A 17,237-nucleotide genomic window follows, 5' to 3' on the forward strand; every position below is an offset into this window, starting at 1 on the left:
TCCCTCTTCATAGTGACAGGGTGTCCAAAGCCTCTTTTAAAGACATTTTGGACAAATCTAACGGTTTGTGTGCTAGCTGGAAAGCTAATTCTCTTTCCCTTGCAGGTCGCCTTACTTTAATCCATTCTATCAACTGCGCTGCTCCAAATCACATCATGCAAGCCTGTAAGCTCCCTGAGCCGGTCCTCAACGACCTTGATAAAATTAATCGGCGTTTTCTGTGGGGAGAGTCTGGGGATGGGAGGAAGATTCACCTGGTCCCTTGGAAGGAAGCCTGCCAGCCTAAGAGTATGGGGGGTCTTGGTATAAGGCAAGCTAAGGACAATAATAAAGTCCTGTTAATGAAGCTTCTTTGGAGAATGTGGCAATCCCCCTCCTCCCTTTGGGTTCATCTTCTGTGCGGCAAGTATAGGAAAGATAGAATCTTTGGTGGCCCGAATGAGAGGGTTGTCAGCTGTTCCTTCCTCTGGAAAGGGCTTAGTGCTGTTTTTGCTGAGTTCTGTACGGGGATTGGCTTGGAGGTGGGTAATGGGAGATCCATTAGTTTCTGGTATGACACCTGGATTGGTGACAAACCGTTGATTGAGGTGTGCATCGCCCCTCCGCCGAATGATCTCCTCTCCTGGAGAATTGCTGATGTGGTGGACTCGGAGGGAGACTGGATCTGGTCTAAGTTCGACTCCTTTCTTAGCCTAGAGACCCTCCTTAATATTAGAGGTGTGAAGATTAGTAATCAGGAAGAGGATAAGGACAGACACTGCTGGGCCTTGACTAATAATGGTTCTTATTCTTGCAAATCGGCCTATGAAGCTTTTACCCCTAATAGGGCTGATCCTCCCTTGGAAATTTGGAAGTCCATTTGGGCCCTCAAAGTCCCCTACCGCATTAGGAGTTTCCTATGGCTGGGAGTCAAAGACAGGCTCCTCACGAATGCAGATAGACACAGAAGGCACTTGGCTGTATCTGGTGCCTGTAGCAGATGCAGCGGCCATGTGGAAACCTTGTGCCATGCTTTGAGGGATTGCCCGAATAGTAGAAAGGTTTGGGAAGGGGTCCTTCCTCACCACATCCTTCCTTCCTTTATGGGGTTCTCTGATATTGACTGGTTCTCTGAAGGCGTTAATTGGAATTTGTTGGCCAGTATGGAGCACGGGGCTATTCTCTTCGCTATTATTTGTCACCAAATGTGGAAATGGAGGAATGAAGAGTTATTTGCTGAGAAGACTGTCTTTATTCCTGACCTCCGGTTTTACTTCTCGAAAAAACTCTCTGTTATTACAAAGAGTTTTGAAGGAGAGCCCCTGGTTCACCCCTCCCCGGTTAAAGAGGTCCAGTTAGTTGGTTGGAGGAAGCCCAGGGAAGGGGTTGTCAAGTTGAATACGGATGGCTCCTGCCTTAGTAATGGCAGAATTAATGCTGGTGGAGTTCTTCGGGATGCTGGTGGCGCCTGGCTGGCTGGGTTTACCCATAACTTAGGTATGGGCTCCTCCTTTACTGCGGAGCTCTGGGGGATCTTGTCTGGCATTAAACTCGCCATTCGCATGGGTGTTAAAAGACTTTCGGTGGAGTCTGACAATTTGGAGGCTATCAACAGGATTTCGGATAGACAGGCTGTTTGTCTTAAGAGTCAGAATCTCATTAAAGCCATCTTGAGGCTTCGTCCTGCCTTCGATTCTCTTACCTTCTCCCATATTTATAGGGAGCAAAACCGTGTGGCGGATCGCTTAGCAGCTGCTGGGCATGGGGGGGATGTTAGGTGTTTCTACCCTTTCCGTTCCTCCTTCTTTTCTGTTACCTTCTCTTCTTGAGGATAGGATTGGGGTCAGTCTTCCTAGACTGATCCCGGGTTAGGTTTTTGTTTGTTTGTTTTTGTTTCTTCCCTTCTTACCAAAAAAAATTAAAATAATAAAAGAAAGTAAGAGTTACAGGAAGATGAAAAAACACAAAGCAAATGAAATCTAAAAGTCACAAATAAACTTCTATATAAAGCATGATAGATAATATGTCGCCATTATATTCATTGGTCATGATAGATAGTATTATATTTCTGAAGGTAATTATTCGATTTTTTTCATATGTTGTAGTCATTTTGTTCTCAATTGTGTTGTTGTTTTATTTTTATTAAACAATAGTTATTATAGTTTCATCTTTCAGATCCATTTCTGCCGTTACCCGGGTTCTATACCTCTCGCTACCCTTATCCATGTTTTTCTTTTTTCTTTGTCTTTTTTTTCAAACTGATATCTCCAATTGAAGAAACCCGATAGAAATAGAAGACTGGCAACTAAAATTGGGAAACACAAAAGTGTCAAAAATTACAAGAAATTCTTACGTTTCTCAAGGTAATTATTCGATTTTTTTTCACATGTTGTTGTTATTTTTGTTCTCAATTGTGTTATTGTTTTATTTTTATTAAACAATAGTTGTTATAGTTTCATTTTTCAAAGATGAAATTCCATTTCTGTCGTTACCCAGATTACATACCTCTCGCTACCTTATCCATGTTTTCTTTTTTATTTGTCTTTTTTTTTCAAAATGACTAAAATAAAGATTTTGTATATTTGCATTCTTTTTTAGTATATGTTGCTTGGTGTTATCGTTTCAATTGTTAACTCTAACTAAATATAGATTTTCGACTTTATATGAACTCAATTTTTAGCTTTAATTGAAGTTAGATTAATTTTTCTAATTCGAAACCTGTTGAAATCCACTCATTTTACTGATATGGATTGTATTTTTTATTTTTATGTATTTTGGTACAAATCTATACTATATATAAGCGGAAGCAGAGAGAAAATAAGAGAAGTGTTTTAGAGGTTTATTTCATGAGTTGTCAAACACTTAAAAATCAAGATTAAAAAAGATTTTAATTAATTAAAATTTTTTATTTAATAATATAATATAATTAACTTGATGAAAATTCGAGTTAGTTAATGTACATGATAAATGAATATTCAAAAAAATCGAGTTAGTTAATATACATAATAAATGAAAATTCAATGAGTGGATGTATATTAATTGATAATAAAACATGTTTTAATCTCTACATTCATTAGAATTTGTAAAGGTAAATAAAAGTGAGTGGGTATATATTTGGGCGTAGACATATAATTGTTGAATATATTTCTTTTTTTTTCATTTGGAACATAAAGGTATTGTCTTTAAATTGAAATCATTTTTATTACGCTAAATATAATAAAAAAAATAAGTAATAATACTCCAATCAATGGCTTAAAAAATTGAACATAATAAAAAAGATTTAATCAATTTAGTAATAATACTAAATATAATCATATAATAGTTCAGGGTAGCTGAAGAGATATTGTATTAATTAATTGTATTTAATAAGTATTATTACATCAACTGTTATAATTTATTGTACTATATAATGTAAGCAGTTTGTGATTTTTTCTTTCACAAATTTATATCCACATAAACTTAAATCTTCAGGTACGGCTATGATGAATTTTGTTAGAATTATATGATTTTTTTTATGAATTGTTTTTTAATGAATTTATTTTCATGCAGTATGACAACGTTACAAATGGTCTCAATGGCCAGGGAAGCATTGAACCCGATGGCAGTAAACAGGTGGTTTCCGCCACTTGCTGGTCTAAAGATTAACTTCGACGCTGCTGTGTGGGCTGGGGAAGATTTCGTGGGAATTGGTGCAGTAATCAGAAACAGCAGTGGTGATTTTGTTGCCACCGGGTACAGGAGATTACAAGGCCAGTTCACCCCGGCTATTGTTGAAGCTATCTCATGTAGAGAAGCTCTGAGTTGGATAAAAGATCGAGGCGACACTCAAATTTGTGTCGAGGGGGATGCGCAAGTAGTTATTAATGCGTTAAAAAATGAACTGGAGGAAGATTTTTCGGCTTTTGGCCTTGTAGTTGCGGAATTCCATGAGATAGCAAGTTCGATTCCAGGCTGTTCTTTTCATTTCACGTGAAGATCAGCGAACACAGTGGCAGACGAAGCTGCCAGGCTAGGATTGTCTTCCACAGTTCTGATTTTAACAAACCTTATCCCCCCGTCTTTTGTAAGCCTTCTGGCTGCTTGATTATTCTTTGATTCTTTGATTCAATATACATATTCTTTCATTCAAAAAAAAGTAACACAAGTGGATGAGATTGATTGCAAAATTGCTCTCCAAAAGTTTGAGTTTGTTACTTTTAACAAGTTTATTGATAGATGTGAAAAATATTTTGTTCTAACTGATGAGATATTTGGAATATAGTTTCATGATTTAATTCAGTTTTAAATTAAATATTAATTTCAATTGATTTTATGATGTTAATTTTGCAGATATTATTGGAAGAATCACATCAATAAGCTCGATTAATGAAATTGATGTTAGTGAAAAGAAACAAAAGAAAGTAGATCTCGAGCTAATGAATTATGAATACGATCTGTAATTAATTTTTTTATAATTTAATTTAATTAATAGTAAATTTAATCATATAATAATTCAGGATAGCTGAAGAGATATTGTATTAATTAATTGTATTTAATAAGTATTATTATTAAATCAACCGTTACAATTTATTGTACTATATAATGTAAGGAGTTTGTGATTTTTTCCTTCACAAATTTATATCCCCACAAACTTAAATCTTCAGGTACGGCCACTACAAAAAAAAAAAAAGAATTATTAAGGACGGAAAAAATTATCCCTAAGAATAAGAAAAATTGTCCCTATGTTCTTGGGGACAATTTTTTTCGTCCCCTTGTTGCGTCCTCTATGCGAGTGTACCCTATTCCATAGGGGACGAAAAAGATGATGTCGTCTCCATTTTGGGGGACGATTTTTGTCCCTAAGAATAGGGACAAATGTGGTCCCCATTCCGATGGACGATTGTTGTCCCTGTTTCTAGGGATGATTGTCGTCCCGTGGAAAAGAGACGACTTTTTTCCCTATCCTTAAGAGACAATTTTTTGTCTCCATAAAAAAGAGACAATTATCGTCCCCATGTAAAGGAGGCGACTTTTGTCCCTATTCTTAGGGGACTTTTTCTGTTTGTAAATAAAGGGACAATTGTCGTACCATGCAAAGGAGACAATATTTGTCCTTAAACATTATGTCAAATTTTTGACAAAAAACTAAAAAAAAACAAATACAAATATTTGGATTGAAGGGAGCTACTACAACATCTCAGTCCAAATTAAGCAAATAAATGTGCCCAAATTAATAAAAGTTTAAAATCAATAAGAATCGTATCAAATTTTAAATTTAGCAGTATACCTATTGCATCCAGAGGATGTCCAACACCTAAAGCACTCCATCTCTTTGGATCCAGCTCCAACTTATTACGTTAATAAACAAATTGGAAAGCAAATGCCTGCACAATAATTGTAAATGAAAAAACAGAATTTCAAGGACTTTTGGTTCAACTCCTCAAAGTAATTAAGTTACAATGGAAGACATAGAATCACTAAATATCTATCATTCTTACCTCGTTTATCTCAAAAAGATCATTGTTCTGAAGTGCAAGACCAGCAGCCTTTACTGCTGCGTGAATTGCAACATCTGGGCCAATAGTGATGAAACTCCTGCATAACCAAAAGAATAGTTCGATCAAGAAAACAAAAGCATAAAAATGATTATGCATATCAATTGTACAATATAACAAAGTGGATTCCCAAATAATTAACTACGTACTAATAAGAGGAGGTCCCCAGTTGAAAGCATCCTAGTCATTTCCATTATTACTGCTGCCAGTTTCTTCCCGTCAAGGTTGCACCATCACACGTACTACCATTTTTTATCTCCAACTTTACAAGGTTGTGTGCGTCCACTAATGAAGTAAAACAAGTCATTGCTATCAACTTAAAATGTTGTGTTTCCATCATCAAATGTACAAATGGTATTCAATACATTGCACTTCTCAAAATATGTGGCATTCACTATCAATACCAAGTCCTTTTCATCTTGAAATCTAAGAAAAGGACCAAACCCATCAAAATTTGAACTATTTAGTATTCTAGTTTTTCTCATAAACTTAGTTAAATAGAAATGGAAAACTCTCATCAACTTACTAAGAGAATCAACAACTTGGAACCTATTCTTACCAGCCTAGTGATTGTATGTCCGAGTCTCATTAGCACTTGGTTTAGTCCAGCCTTTCTGCCTTCCCAAAAGAACTGCAAATACTGAAACTATAAATACAGAAACAAGGAACGAAACAGATTCCATTTTTTTTTGGAAATTGGAAACTGTGTAATTCATGCAATAGCTTAATAATTACAATTAAGATAAATAAAACAAAGTAATTAACATCATGTAAGGTGAGTAGTTCAGTCAACTAGGGGAGACAAAAAAAACACTATATTGCCAACATGATCAAATCCAGAAAAAATTAGATGCAAAACGAAAAAGAATACCTCTTAATGTACGATAAACAAGCTTGTCAACAGTTTCTTCATACTCCTTAAAAATGAGATCACGAACCAAAGACTTCCCGTAGCCTCCTCAACTGAGAGTCCTGTTAACTCGGCAACCTTTGCATTCCACCCATTTATGCAGCCATCAGCATCCACATAAAATATTGGACCAGTTGCAGTCTCAATTAACCTAACCATTTCTCTTGCAACTGAGCTGAGTTCATCAATCCCTTGCACAACTAAATCCCCGAGTTGTGAATTCACAATAGCCTTAGAATTGGCTGCTTCAATATCCCTAAAGGAGTCCCTAAAGATGAGCTGCAAAGAGTGAATAGCATCCATTTCAGCATTCTCCCATGGTAAACTTCAGCTCTTTACAACTACCAAGAACGCCTTGAAGGAAAAACGAGGGTGCATCGTCTGTCCATCATCTGTCCTGAGGATGATGCTTTGCACCACCCCATTTGACCTCCTTTCCAGTGTGAAAACGAAACCAGAATAGAAAATCCTTCTCAGTAATATAAGCAACAACCATTCCACAAACCGTATCGCCAAGAGAGGTTGCTCCAGGGTATCCAGCATCAGCTAAACTGTCTGTGCTCAAACCTGTTGAGTTTCCATGAAATGCCAACAACAACTCCACAATGTCTTTTATTTCGGCTTTTGTCGGGGTTACACCTAAAGGATGGTACTTTCCTTGGTAATAAAGTGCTACTCCATCACACTTCACTAGATCCATAATACTTGGACTTTGAGTGATAATGCTAGTAGAAGACTCACTCAAAAGCATATCACATAAGAGTGTTTGAGTCCCCAAGACACGTTTTTCCGACAACTGAGACGCCAATTGCAACTCCATATTCAATTGAAGTCCAAAAGCATGCATCAAAAACTCAAAGCCATAACAAAGCGGAAAGGGAATGCTCCTAGGAGAAGTGTGGTGGAAAACAACCAAACCCCATAGCCTCATTGAACTCTTTCCCCCAATAGTTTCTTCATCGTTTCCATTAATAATAACAGCCATGGCCAACGAGGCAATTGAACCCATATTGGCCATATACCGAGCATGATAACCATGAGGGGCTCGCAGAGTCGAACCAACCAAGCACAAAGGCTGCATTAGTGATTCATCCTGAATGACATTAACTGGTGAAGCATTGCAATCAACTACCATTCTAACCCTAATCTGCTTGAACAAAAACCTTGAAGCATGAGGTATATCAGTAGCAGGATAATGTAAACCCAAATAAGGTTCTAAATCAAAGTGTTTCGACTCAGCCAAAACTTCACCATGTTCATCCTCATGAAATTTGTAAGCCATAACCCTAAAAGTTAAAGGCTATTGGATATCCATCTGTAGAGAAATGACAGCAAACAACTTTGCTACTGCATTTTGCATCACTAATTAATATCATAAAAGGAAAACAGGTCATGCAGTGATAAAAATGGCATATATGAAGAAATCCACCTCATTTGCTCAATATTATGCTATAAGTAAATAAATAAAATGTACCCTAATAGTTGTAAACAAATAGGTAAAAAAACAGGATCAAATAGCAAAAATTACCTTCAAAATTTGAAAAGAAGGCGACATTCATAAACCAAAAAACTAAAAAGGCACATGTATAGATTTTGTATGTTAAGAACCATTAAACAATTCAAAATAGAACTAACACTATACCACAAAGCAATTTATCAATAGTACATCTATTTTACTAGCATTAGACGCGAGAAAATAATTATCTTAGTTTAAGCTTTTGTCCTCTATTTCCAGGGCTAATGGTTGAAAGTTAGCAAAAGTAATTTCAAGAGAATCTATGCATGCATAAGAATATCTTAAAAAGCTAAAAGCATGTAATTATATATATATGCCATAGCTGAAACTTCATTACTTTTATCTTTTGAAGTAGTTGTTCCACCTCTAGTTGGCCCTAAATGCAGTTTGAATCCATGTGGCAGCAAAGTCTTCAGCTGGAATGCCAATAACTTCTGAATTTCTATTGATAGAATATATTGTTTGCGTAACCAATTCTTTGAATTGAACCCATTAGATTTTGCAAAATGTGAAGAGCTCTGTATCAAATTGTAGAGTAGAATAATATTACGTTCAAGAGAGATGAAAAATTCATCAGGCATTAAGGGTTTAAAACCCATGCTTCATGATTCAAATCCCAAACCAAATGAATAACTAGAATATCTCTTGAAACCAAATCAAAATTTATTAAGTCTAAGGGGAATTACCTGTAACCTGAACTCGACATCTTCAAATTGTTAAATCTCTGTTAGATACCCTGCTTCAACATATCCTCCTGTAGAATCCTAAAATTCGACTTGAAGATGATTTGAATTTCACAAATTAACAAGAATTTGAGTAATACTAGAGGTAAGCAGCAAGCCAGCAAACCACAATGGAGAAATAATAATAATAATAATAATAATAATAATAATAATAGAGTACATACATTAAAACAGTGATAGAAAGACCAAAAAAGGAAATCTGAACACAGCCAAAACCATGTTCTCATTAACAAACACTCAACACATAATTTCACACAAAAAAAAGGAATTTGAAAATTAGCTTAAATCTTCATCTCGAACTGAAATTTACCAAACCAACAATATAGATCAAAAATCAGTTTTATAAGAAAGAAAATAAGAAAACCGAAGATAGAGAGGAAGAAATGCAAACAAGAAGAAGAGACAGTGAGGAGCAGAGACGCGTACCAGAAAAAAAGCGACCAATTACCCTAATTTTAGGGATCTCTCGATTTTTCCGATGAGGTTTCAAGCGATTGTCCATGAGAGGAAAATTCTGATTAAATGTGGAATATTCATATGCGAGGATCTCATTTTCAATACGATTAGGATTAAATCAGCCGATTCTCCGGATAGGATCTAGGAATTTCAAAAGTTTTTGGGATGGAACTAGAGAAATTGAAAATTGAAGTTTTGGGAAATATTTCGATGTATTTTTTAGGTATAACGTGGTTGAATGACAAGTTAACCAATTAATTGTCCGCTATTATTCATAAATTCAAATGTAAATATTTACCTAATTTCTGATGTAAACGTTTGTCCCCTATTCCAAATTAAAAAGGAGTTGGAGACAATAATCTAATTGTCCTTGGTATTAGCTTTAAAGTGAGAATTGGAGGACGATATATCTAAATTGTCTTTAACAATTTGTACCCAAAAGTCACATTTTTTTGTAGTGGGTTATGATGAATTTTGTTAGAATTGTATGATTTTTTTATGAACTGTTTTTTAATGAATTTATTTTCATGCAGTATGACAATGTTATAAATGAAGGCTCGCTTCAATCAAATTAATTACCTCTCTGCCGAAAAAGACACGTGGAGAATAAGAGTCGGAGTTATTAGGTTATGGGAAGGACTTAACACAAAAGATAACAATTTCATAATGAGTTTGGATATGATATTGCTAAATGAATAGGTATTTATGTAATATTTTTATATATTCATTAAAACTAAAAAATCCATTGATATAATTTTTTGTTGCAAAATAGGGTAGCACCATTCATGGAAGTATCTGTAAAGCTTAAATTGATAAATTTCGAAGCAAATTACATGAAGGTAAAATTCATGTTATTGAGAACTTCAAAATTATACTAGCTTCGCAAAGCTACAGGCCTATTCCTAATGAGCATAAGATTGTGTTTCTTCTAACAACTAAAGTAACACAAGTGGATGAGATTGATTGCAAAATTGCTCTCCAAATGTTTGAGTTTGTTACTTTTAACAAGTTTATTGATAGATGCGAAAACCATTTTGTTCTAACTGGTGAAATATTTGGAATGTAGTTTTATGATTTAATTCAGTTTCAAATTAAATATTAATTTCAATTGATTTTATGATGTTAATTTTGCAGATATTGTTGGAAGAATCACAGCAATAAGCTCGATCAATGAAATTGATATTAGTGAAAAGAAACAAAAGAAAGTAGATCTCAAGCTGATGAATTATGAGTAGATATGCAATTAATTTTTCTGTAATTTTAATTTAATTTCCCCTATTTTTATCAAAATAAATATATATTTATACTTGGTTGCTTAATTATAGAGGGATAATGATTAGAGCCACATTGTGGAGGAAAGTAGCCACATTGTACCCTACAGAGTTCTTGAATAGCCTTACTTTCCCAGGCATACCAGACCATAAATCAAGACTAAAAGTAGGAATCCCGGTAATGCTTTTATGAAATTTAAACCAAAATTCTGGCTTATGCAATGGGACAAGGTTAATCATAACACAATTAGGTAAATGGTTTGTAGAAGCACAAATCATAATTGGCAGCAACATTGCTCATAAGTCTTTATTCCAAGAATCATTATGACACCAGCACAATCTAAATGGCCATTTGTTTTGAAATGTCGTCAATATCCTTTGGTTGTGTGTTACGGTATGACACTAAACAAAAGCCAAGGACAATCTCTTGAAAATCATGGTCTATTTTTACATCAATAAGTTTTCAGCCATGGACAACTATATGTCGCCGTATCAAGAGTGACAACAAAGGATGGACTCAAAATATTGATCACAGATGAAGAAAACACTGGAAAAAATCATGCCGCAAATATAGTATATAAGGAAGTTCTTCAAGGACTTTACTAGATTTGTAAGTATACAAAAAAAAAAATCATATATTTAATTATATATTGAAAATATTATATCTAAATTATTTTATATTTAATAGCTATAATAAAATAACTTACAAAATAGTTTAAAGAAAAAAAATTATATAACGACCAAAAATATAAAATAATATTCAAATTCCATTCATTTAACTTTAATAAATCGCATTAAAATCAATATAACTAAAAACAATTTATAACACATTTAATTTTTCATTGCAATTATTAACACAATATTTAAACCTCCAAATTACTATATAAACCAAATGCAATCTTATTTCAAATTTATAGAAATTATCAAAGATTTTACAAATCAATAGAAAAAGAATTTTCAGCATAGCTACAATTTAGTTAAAAAGAAATCTCACAAAGTGCAGTAAATATTTAAGAATTGCAAAAAAATTTTAGAAAAAAATTATATAAGAATGGAAAAGGACATTGCAAACATGTCAACATGGACAATAGAAACACTATTGTTAAACAATTATAAATGTATCTTTATAAATTTAAATTATTTTTAAAGGAATATTAATATCATTATATGTAAATGATATAAAATTATAAAATTAAACAATTTTAAATAACTATACAAAAAAATTTATCCACCCGCGCAACACGCATGCACAATACTAGTAGATATAAAGTTTCACACAATAGTTGTTCATTGAAGTTTGAGACATATTGAATAAAATATTAAAGAGGTATTGAAATATTATACTTACATGGAAGTTTATTTCAATTATAAATTATGTTATATTATTATTATTATTATTATTATTATCAAGAAGTTATTTTTTTTCCAGTTCTCTAGACAAAGAGATTATAAGCGTCTAATGCACTTGATAAGATGTTTATTGTTGAAGAATTTGGATTATGCTATATACGAATTCAAAATGAAGGTAAATAAAAATAAATTTTGATGCTCAAAATCCTAAAAATGTACATTAATTATGAGATATTGAGATAATTGATTTTGCAACATTGGCATATACAGTGTCTAACTATTATATTATGGTTTGTACAAAATTGTTAGTATTTCGAGAGTTTTTAACATATGAAAATGAAACATGGTTATAGGACAAGCTGTTGGAAAATATTAATTAAAAAAAATTATTATTTGAATCTCTTCAAATTCTCAAATATTGAGCATAATGATTCTAATTAATAGAATTAATTTCACATATTAATTATAGAACAATTTTTTTGTACTGAGTATACTTAATACTTCATTAAGAAAAAATAAAATTTTTAATTAATGGACAAAAAATATTTTCACTCTCCCCTTTATATGCTTATATCTTTACATTCTCTCTTATTTTCGAAAAAAAAACGAGAGGAAGATAGTTCTCTCCTAATTATCTTTTTTGTCCATTCATTTTTGTTTTCTATTCTTTTATTTGTTTTTCTTGCTTACAAAATTCAAGAATATATAATTATTAAAAATTTTTAATGAAATCAAATAAGTGATATCTGCGAGCGTGATTGATATTCTATATAGTGAAAGAATGACGAACAAATTGATTGAATGTCTTGATGAGATATTACGAGTTGAAAATAGGAAAAATCACTACCTTAAGCTGATTCAATTGGATATATTGGGTTATTGTAGCAAAATGAATAATTGAATTCGAATACTTGGTGATCATGAAATTCCATCAAACAAGATGATTATCATCAAAATGAATTTGTGACTAATTCTTATTAATTTTATTTTTTTATATGTAACATATTGAATTGATAAAGTTTCTTCATGTGCAACATTAGAAAAGTATTGATTGTAATAGTTTATAGTATAATATATTGATGTTACTTCCACTTTAACATAGATTGTGATTCTTTTGTATCGTAGATATAATATTTAATTTTAATTGTAGTTTAATTCAGTTTTTTTAACATATATTGTAATTATTTTGTATCGTAAATATACTATTTAATTTTAATTATAGTTTAATTCAATTTTTGGTTTTTCATTATATTCTAATATATTTCTTAATTAATCTCCTATTTTATTATTACTGTTTCATAAAATTCCAAAATATGAAAATGTATTAAAATTACTAAAAAATACACTTCATTGAATTTTGTAAAAATAAATAGATCATTCACCTTTAATTAAAATTCTATAAAAAATTAATCAATTATTTTCAAAATTAATTTAATTTGAATTATCAATAAAATATATATATTAATTTCAAATATACATAATAGGTGCCTTCTATAGTTACTTTGTTTTTGACAAAGTACCATTACTTGGTGTATTTTCACCATTGGATGATGGAGCATAAAATTAATCCAATGGTGAAAACACACAAAGTAAGGCTTACTTTGTAAAAAAAAACAAAGTAAGCATAGCCTTTACCTACATAATATAAAAAGTTCATAGCATGATATAAAATTACTTAAAAGTAAATATGTCAATTTATTTATTTATCTAAATTATATAAAAGTTTCGTATCCCGTACATCGCACGAGTTTTCGACTAGTTTTATATTTAAAATTTGAACAACCTTTTTTTTTTATCTAAAATGCTTATAAATTTCCTCTGATCAACCTTTAATTTCTTCTGAACAACCTTTCTATTGAGTGAGAAAGAAAAATAACCTTTAATTTCTTCTGATAAAAAAAAGAATATCCCATAATCTCTCTCTAGATTTTCTCAATCTTTATTATCTCTCAAATAATCTAACAAAGCCTTTAACTATAAATAGATTAATAAAACAAACTTTGATGCGAATTTGTACTAAATTTAACATCAAACTGTAACATTATGATCAATATTTGTTTATAGAATAAAGGTTGAAGGATCCCAACTAAATCCAAATGTCATAAACAAACAACTTTTATAGGAACCGCCCGTGACACTTGTAGAAGGATCCAACTAAATCCAATTAAAACAAAATTGAAGTACATTAGAGTTAAGAGAAGAAACAAAATTAATTATTAATAACAAATACATACTTACCAAAGTCATAGGGCTCATAAACATGAAAGAAAGTCGGTTCTTCAAGTAGATTGTAGTGGTAAACTTACATATATAAGAGGCTGCTACATGTAGATCAAAATCGTGCTCCAAGGAAGAGCTTTTGCAGAATCTCGGAGAGTTAAAGGATTAGGCGCATTTATCTGACCTGATCCAAAATAGAATCAGATATGACATTGAGACATTACCACATACGTCCTCTACCAATCGGAAGTAACCTCTCTCACGATTAAGTTTTTAAGAAATTTCAATTTTCGTTTGAAACTTAAGAAACATTTTGAAAACTTACTTTTACATTTAAAATAGGTCAAAAATCACTTACAAATTCCAGATACAATCCTTTTCTTTTGCTTTTTACTAAAATGCGTTTGAAACATAGAAAATTACGCCAAATTTTAACATGTTAACTTTTAATCTGGCCAAAATCACAAATTATCACCATAATTGAACATTTCAACCAAAAGTTTGCATACCAACAGTTTATTATCTTTCAACCTTGGCAACTCAAGTGCCTATATATTGAGTAAGAACAAAAACAAGCCTATATTTACATTACAAATGGCATGCAATACCCTAGAACACGACTTAGACAATTGTGGTTGTATCCAATCCTTTCCCTACTATCGAATACCTCCCTCGGTACCTCGTACTTCTTCGGCTAAAAACATTAAAACATTTGAAAATGTGAGACAAAAATCTCAGTAAGCAATTATCAACTATAGAAACTAGTTTTTACTTAAAATATCTATACGTATACATTTGTAAAAACATTTAACCAAATCAAATCTTAAACTTATTAACTTGTAAATAACATTTTTATTCAATTAACCAACTAAAACATAATTATAATCAATAACCTTAAATCAAACTTAATCAAAACATAATGATCTTTATATAAACACTTTACTAAAAACCAAAGTTCAAATCAAAATCAATATCGTATCTAGCACCGGTAACACGTAAACATATTCGGGACATCTCTTTAACCTTGCCTAATCCCGTATTGGTCTTACACAATACTTCGCTGCCAATACCCGACTAGGTCTTTAGACTGTGTACACATGTCATATTCCTCACTGAACATGGTCTTCAAATATCGAAACCACCCGTCCGGACTACTCCCGATGGATACTAAACTTTTTTCTATTATACCATCAAATAGATCAAAATACACCCAAAATCCAACCAAACTTCAATCGTATGAACTTTCTTATCAAATGGATCAAAATTCACCCAAAATCCAACCAAATTTTAATTGTATAAACTTTTCAATCAAATGGATCAAAATTCACTAAAACCATCAATACATCAAAACCCAACATTAACTTAACCAAAATAGCAATTAAACCTTTAAAGAAATCCAATTTGACATCAATTATACCAAAATATCAATTAAACTCTTTAAGAAATCCAATTCAACATAAATTGAACCAAAATAGCATTAAACCCTTAAAGAAATTCAATTCAACATCAATTGAACCAAAATAGCATTAAACCTTTAAAGAAATTCCATTCAACATCAATTGAACCAAAATAGCAATTAAACCTTAAAGACATATAACTCAACATCAATTGAACCAAAATATTCATTATGAATTTGTAAAGAACCCAAATCAAAGTATGAATCAAAATAGTCCAAAACTACCCTTATAAACTTATTTCCTTCAAACTTTGAACTCAAGCTCAAAATTAACAACTATAACTGAAATCATTTGTAAGAAACCATAGGAAACAAATTTATGGAATTTCAAAGCTTAATATACATATATATGTATATATACATGCAAGCCAAAATACTAGTTGATAGTTACTTATCTTAGGCTAAAATTGCAAGAAAACACTTTAAAACCCAAATCTGCATCACAATCTGCTAAGACCATATTATTTGCACACAGCTCCAAATCAAAATCCCGCTAGTCAGAAGTTGCTACTATGTGTCTAGAGTATCTAGTTAAAATTTGAAGTGATTTAAACGAGGTATGATAAAGTCCATCCAACTCTCTATTCCATCACGCGTTAAAGTCTTCTATGTCCTCGCCAAAACGAGGATCGTGTAGCAGGAGGCATATTTTCAATACCACATCATTATAAATCGGGAGGCAAAATATTTTGTTTAATAAGAAATCGATTGAGAAACGATGTGGATACTATGAAAATATGTCATGAAGAGACAAGTCAACTGCTCAAGTATGATTTTCTTTTCCCTCTCAACGTGCTCTTTTCGATTAAGTAATTTTGCTCATCAGGGTCATAGTTGACTCCTTAGCTCCAAAATAGCACTTAATCGGGAGGCAACCTATAAGCACAAACTTTTTTTGGACATAGTGATGAGTCTATTGTGCACTCTTGCTAACAGTTTGTGTACATGGGCTTCACACGTCACATTATGCGGGATACGAGCTAAGATCGGGACCCTATTTTCTAAACAAAATAGGACAATGATCCGAATGACGGAACGGGAGGTTCAACACAGAGCACTCGGGGAAGGAAGTTAGAGCTAAAACATTAGCGTAGACTTTGTCCAATCGAACAAAAGTATTATTACGCTTCCAAGTGAATTTATGACCAGAAGCCCCAGATCGGAAAGCCCACATAAATCCATATTATTCTTGTGATGCAGACAGCGATTAACATAATGATTGGATCCCCCTCTCTGATCACTCATAAAGGCGATATCATTAAAGTCACCCGCCACAAACCAGGGCTCCGAAATACTGACACTCATAGAATAGAGAACCTCCTAGAGCCGTTTTCGATTAGACAAGATAGGGTCAGCATACACAAGGGTAATAAAAAAGGGAGTATTGCCGGAAATACTCACTTTACAATGAATGAACTGCTTATCCATGCTAAGAATATCAAAATGAATCTGATCTGGCCTCCAAAAAAGCCAAATCCCCCCAGCCCGGCCAGTTGCCTCCGATCTAACACAGTGCTAGTTCTTAAACTTCTTAACCACCTCATCTGCTTTCTCACCACTAATCTTAGTTTCCAAAAGAGCAAAACAAGATGGATTAAACTGCTTAATAAGATCATTAATATGGATACGGGTAGCCTTGCTAGCCGCACCCCTAACATTCCAAAATAACAAATCCATAAAAAGGAGGACAACTGACCACACCCCTACCCTAAGCCAGGTATTTACTAGGGGCTCCTGAGAGCCTTACCGAGGTACCCCCAGGCCCCCTCTTATCTGGAAACGCCAAAGTGTTAAGGCCACTT

At 32.7% G+C, this 17,237-nt stretch overlaps 1 pseudogene; it reads right to left on the reverse strand.

Moving 5' to 3' along the window:
- Positions 1 to 5,803: 5,803 nt before the first annotated feature.
- Positions 5,804 to 9,449, reverse strand: LOC136227819 (phytochrome B-like; annotated as a pseudogene).
- Positions 9,450 to 17,237: the final 7,788 nt, after the last annotated feature.

Source organism: Euphorbia lathyris, chromosome 4, assembly GCF_963576675.1.
Source record: "Euphorbia lathyris chromosome 4, ddEupLath1.1, whole genome shotgun sequence".
Lineage (NCBI taxonomy): Eukaryota > Viridiplantae > Streptophyta > Magnoliopsida > Malpighiales > Euphorbiaceae > Euphorbia > Euphorbia lathyris.